General features: G+C 40.4%; 1 protein-coding gene across 1 annotated transcript in view; it reads left to right on the top strand.

Annotated features, from left to right (window-relative positions):
* PSMD14 (proteasome 26S subunit, non-ATPase 14) overlaps positions 1-6,000 on the top strand; it is a 70,916-nt gene that overhangs the window by 48,418 nt on the left and 16,498 nt on the right. The gene's annotated exons all lie outside the window — the stretch shown is intronic.

Genomic DNA, 6,000 nt, shown 5'->3' with positions numbered 1-6,000 from the left:
CATCAACCCCTATTTTAGTCCTCTGTTTTGATCTGTGAGTTGCGCATAGACCAAAGGTGCTATTAAAGACTCACTGTACGAAATAGGCAGCATTATATGAACAAAATTTATTCAACAAGAAAACAGACCTTTAACATGAATTTAACAAGCCTGAGAAATTATAAACTATCATATGCTGCAGATTCATGCAGTGATAATAAACAAAAAAAGGAAAGTAAGAGGTTTCCTTAAGCTAGCCAAACCGCTAATGGTTTTGTTATAAGCTGTCTACTGTTGAAGTGACCTCTGCAAAGTCTCAAGGCACTTGCACCAGGCAGAATTAAATCGTCCAGTTAGTGAAAGAATTGTACCATAGGAAAGCATTTAATAATTCCCACTCCAACCCTACCACATTAATCTGTACACCTTTAAAAAAAAAAAAAATGAAACCACAGTATTACCTGGTACTCTTTATTCCCTTTCTCAGAGAAGAAGTGATTTTGCATTAAGAGTTCAGGCTACATTTTAATGCAATTTACAAGTCTTTGTGGTCAAAGGAAGCTGAGAGGTCTAAAGAGAACTCAAACACTTGTAACCATGCAAGTAACATTGATTTCCCCCCCCCCTCTTGAATTGACCTCTGTGCTCACTGTGTTCCTACTGCTATGTCTGTAAAGTTTCCACTGCAGAATTTAAGGTGACCACGTTGCTTTCCTAGTCTCCCCCGTACCTCAAAGTGCACAAACCTAGAGAAGGCTTGAGCTACTACATATATCCAGGAGCTCACCAGGGTTTTATATCCTTGAATCTTACTGTAGCATAATTAACACCTTCTTCATCCATTGCTCATTAGTGCACTGGACATTAATGAGCCTATTTATTTTGATATGATTCTCTAAAGAAGGAACTCGTTTGTTCTTGTTGCAGGAGGGGGGAAAGAAGCAATTATAAGACTTGCACAGATATCAAAATGTAGGGTGTATTGCTGCATTTATGCTTTTGTTGCGTCCCAGATCTAATTTTAGGTTGCAGGTTGTTGAGCATGTTAGTTTTCCTTAAGACAGTTGCTATAGTGATCACAGTGAATTCCTTTAATCTTGGGATAGTTAAGTATTCTTCTCCTTTTCCCCCCTCTTCATTGGTTGTAATGATGCTGCTCAGCAGAAGCAAAATGTCACTCAAGTCATATTTTTGCACAGTAGTTGATAAGAAAGCAAGTTCCCGTTAATGCAGAGTAGTATACAGTTATAGGTTTAATAAAGTACTGCCGTTTGGGTTCAGTCCACAAGCGTAATAGCCCTGTATAATTTCCTCCTCCAGAGAAACCAAGGTCTCCAGCATTGATGGGGAGGTGGCAAACTGCCAGCCTTGGCAATGTGGAAATAATAATGAAACTTGTGTGTTTCAGGACTGTTTTTTTTTTTGGTAAACAAATTTTATTTTCTCAGGAATACAACATATAAAACATTTCATTCTATCAATTGTCTACCCCATTCCCAGTTCCTCCCCTCCCTCCAATGGCTTCCCACAATGCTTCCACCCCTGCTCCAAATTACTTCATATCATCAACAATATCAGTTTTTCATCATTACAATCTAAAGATAACATCGTTTGACTTAATATTGATCTAAACATATTAAGTTTTGTTTCACATCCCAGTTCTTTTCCAGATAAATTTTAAAATCATTCCATTGTGTGTTTCAGGACTGTTTGATTGAGGGCATATTCAAGGTTCCAAAACAGTGTACCTAGAGTAGTTTCCCGGGGGACCACTAGATGGCTTAAGGTGTTTCACTGTGAAGGCTGCTCAGACATGGCCGTGTTAAAAACAGGCTGCCGTGGCAGAGTTTGGATAACCTGACGTTGGCCACTTATTTAGCATCCTTTGCAGAAAGACAAAGTGCATACTGAAGCGCAAATCTGAGTAGACGCAATAGTGTTAGAAAATGCCATGTCAATCTTGGATGGGTTCCATGTGCTCTAGTGGAGCAGTCAGCTAGAATCCAATCTAAGAGTTGTAAGTGTTAGTACTCTTAAGTCTGATGAACCACCTTGTGATTCTGATGCCCTGCCAAGGAATTGTATCTTTCTCCTCAGAGTAAATTCTTTATTTGTGTGATTTCCTGTCAAGTAAACCCCTAGAGGACGATGCTGTCGAAATTCAGTTTTGTTTTTGCTTACTTTTTTATTTATACTCCCTCTCTGCTGTGGTTGAGTATTTGCAGGTGTTCATAAATTAGAACATCTGGCTTGGATGCTGTTTTGAGAGTTTGGAATAACCAGTGTTACATGAAAAATATATTTTTAAAAAATAATCATAGATGGCATACATATCTAAAATACTTAAATTTTCTTAGTTGCGTTGTCATTTGCCTTAATGTAGCAAGGGAGAGCCATGCATGGGTAGGGGAGAAACACCTCCCACCATTATCCTGTAGATCCCCCATTCTTGTACAAAAAGGGCTGCGGGGGGAATATGACGAAGGAACAAACTTTATTCAAGGAATGCAGAGGAAGGCTGTTACTTCTGTGCTGCTCAACGCATGAGCAGGATTGTCAGCTGTGAATCCAGCCCTGCCCCTTACTGCCGCTCCTGTATTCATCACAGCGGTGCGCACAACTCATGGATGAGGCTACAGTCATGAGGCATAGCACCCACTGGTGCAAGAAACTTGCACACATGCTTAGGTTGTCTGACCAAGATTTCTTCAGACATCAGGCCTACTTCCTTATTTATTTATTTATTTATTTATTTATTTTTGTTTCTTTAAAGTCCACCTTTCTCATTGAGACTCAAGGTGGATTACACAGTGCAAGTTGATGCAGTCAATAGAATGAGACCTCTAATAAGCAATATAATAGGACTACTGAAGACTGAAACAAAATGTAATATATTAGACATATGTTAAACAATGCAGAAAATGGTATTACATAAGTAGAACACAATGCAGGGGAGCAGGACAATACAAACAGATAATGCATGATCTCCAAGCCAGTTAGGCTAAGCAAATGGTTACAAGGGAGGGAAGGCGAACTGTGGCCAAGTTAAATTCTATATTTTAAATTAGTCTGTGTAATCACAGGGTAGAAGGAATGTAGCCTGACCCAAGGTAGGACTCCTGAGTGCATTAGTGCCGTTGAATAATTACAGGTGCCTTGTGCCAGAGGCCCCTGAAGGTAAAGCATGGCTTGCTGAAAACTGCCCAAATGGATTAGGCAAGTGAACCAAGAATGATACTTAAAAATAAATAAACAGAATAAATAAAGGTGGAATAAGAAGAGAGAATACTTTTCAATCTGACCTAGGATGCATGGTGGAGAAGATGGTGCTTACCAGTCCATGAAAGGGAATAGAAGGTGAGGGAAGGAATATGGCACAGAAACCATTCACCGAGTCCTGTTTTTTATATTCCTTAAACAGAAGTCTGAGGAGTTGTACTATGTCCTTCATAAATTAGGGGGACTTCTGCTAGAAATGTTATGCCTAGTAATTGTGCTGTTCATATTAGTTGATATTGGTCTGCTTTTTGTTTCTGATTATCGTGATCTCCACTGGTAAGTCCTCTGGGAGCTACATGAGGTTATTATTTATTTATTCTGCAGCCTCTCCAGGAACCTGCCCAAGACAGCGTACAAAATAAAAGTAATAATAACAAAACATTAAAAATATTAATTAAAATCCAGCATTGAAAAAATCCCAGCCCAACAAGAAAACATGGGTCACAAAACGCATCACAGACAGCTTAAAATAACAGCTCCCAGGCTAAGAGAGCATCAACAATTAGCCTCTTATTTAAAATTCCACTGGTTGAACTTTTTATTACATATGTTGAAGGCTGTGTATACTAAATTGAGGGTCCAAGGCTACCAGTGTCTCTGTCTCCAGCTTCAAGATGATGAGGGAGGCTTGACCAAGGTCATCTGTACACACTTTTACCCTTCTTTGATTCCCAAGAAATACCTTCCTGCGTTTTAGGTTGAAGTGGCAGCACTGGGGACATTCTACGTCACTTACTTAGATATCCTGTAATTGTAGTGAAATAACTTTCTCCCTCTGCTGTTAGAGGCCTGTGACCAATGGTCAGATCTGCAGGGAACTTTTTTTTTGCCCTAGCATTGCTAAAAGCAACTGCATTTTAGTGATGTTCATGTGCATTGTCTCCTGCATTTGTAATTCACTTTCTGCATTGAGGTATATTTTCGTGCCATAGTGGGGGGGGTTGGTTTTTGTGCCCCTCCCCATTGTTTTTGAACTCTAATCGTAGTTCTACTGCAAAATTTGTTGGGTGCCTTATGCTGTTTGGTCAAATGTTTTGTATATGTTATAATCAGCCTTGAGGTCTCTACTAGAATGGCAGGCTATAAATGAAATAACTAACCTAAAATGTAACTAAAATTGGTTTACAAGTACTTAAAGGAAACTTTGGGTACAGGACAACAATTCACTGTGTATAATGGGCTAGGAAAATTCATCCATTTGATTGAATTGGTGTAGGGCAGGCACTTGGAATTGGCACTTGGAATTTCAGTGCCATCCTATGCACAGTTACTCTACTTTTAGACCATTGGAATCAGTGGGCTTAGAGTGGAGCAACTCTGCATACGATTGCACTGTTAGTGGCTTTTCTTACTGTTTGAACTCATGGTGGTGCTTTATATGAACTGTGACTTATTTATTAAAATATTTATATTCCACTTTTCCTCATGGCCCTCTGGGCTTACAAATGACAATTTAAATTGTGCATAATAAAATAAAACCACAAATGACAAACCACAGTGTAATCTGTTAGTGAGGCTGTTAGTAAGGCTTTCATTAACCTCTCACTGCTGCCACTGAGACGCAGAGGGAATATAATCACCTGGAAGTTGTTGCAGGGCCCCCCCCCCCCCCCCCAGTACTTACAGACAATTATGCCACCGCTGCTGTCTTCAGGTACCAGCCGAAGGGCAGGGCCAAACAGTTTCTGGAGGAAGGTATGGCAATCTTTTTGCTTTGCTGGTCTCTGGATTTGTGTTTAACCTCATTTAGTTCAGCAGTATCAGGTCCTTGTGAGACTTCTAATCTTTGCATCATTGATCCTTCTTACTCCTTCCTGCTGCTTTGTCTCATTTTACAAAACTGTCTTGGGAATGGGCCCTGGATGGTTCTCTCCTGTGCTCTTAACACTTTCCTGGCCTTAGTCTAGAAATTGGTTCCTATGCCAGTCTTACCTAGAAAGCCCCTGTACATAGACAGAGGCATAAAAACATGATCTCGTGTTCATCTGTTTAATGGCACATGCATGTACTGAGAAGCCCTAACTGGCTTTCAGTGTGTGCACCTGTAGCCACAGGCACTACAGTTTTTCACATACAAGTGCTTCCTATTTAAAAAAAAAAAGGTTCAAGTGCTCCCAGGCCATAGAGCCTCCATCCTACCTCTCGACTTCCATACCTGCCATAGTTGTGTGCTGGTATAAACTGCTTAACACAGCAACACAGATTTTGTTCTGTCCTTGAATGCTTTCTCAGTGAAACAGATGCCAACCTCAGAATTTCAAAGTGCTTCACATTATCTCTGTCATTTTTACACACACCCCCCCCCCAAAAAAAATCTTCTATACAAGGTCAGTATTCAGTTGTGTTGCTGACAGGAGACAAAGGATCGTAGCTTGCTAAGGTCACTTAATGACCTTGTAGCTAAAGGGAGTTACAAGCTGGAGCAGTTGAATTTGGAGCTTTAAACTGGTGATTGTACTGTAGTCTCATCTCAGATGAGGATACACTACACTTTTCCTAACTTGCCGGAAGGTGCAATTTTTTCTAGTTATCACTTCATATTTTGTCCCCCCACAATGCTGTTCCTTGGGGGTCATTGATCTCCCGGGACATGATTTGGAGGGGCACTTTGGACTGCAGTGGGGAAGAGGAGACAGGAAACTGAGAGTTCTCCATCATTCTCATGTTAGATAGGGTCCCTCTGTTTTGTAGTCTGAGTGCTTTCTGAAAGGTCCTTGGACAAAATCAGCACAGCACACAAGT

The sequence above is a fragment of the Gekko japonicus genome, unplaced genomic scaffold (genome assembly GCF_001447785.1).
Source record: "Gekko japonicus isolate JY-2015 unplaced genomic scaffold, Gekko_japonicus_V1.1 scaffold590, whole genome shotgun sequence".
In the NCBI taxonomy this organism is placed as follows: Eukaryota; Metazoa; Chordata; class Lepidosauria; order Squamata; family Gekkonidae; genus Gekko; species Gekko japonicus.
This window is presented reverse-complemented; position numbering and strand designations above follow the sequence as displayed.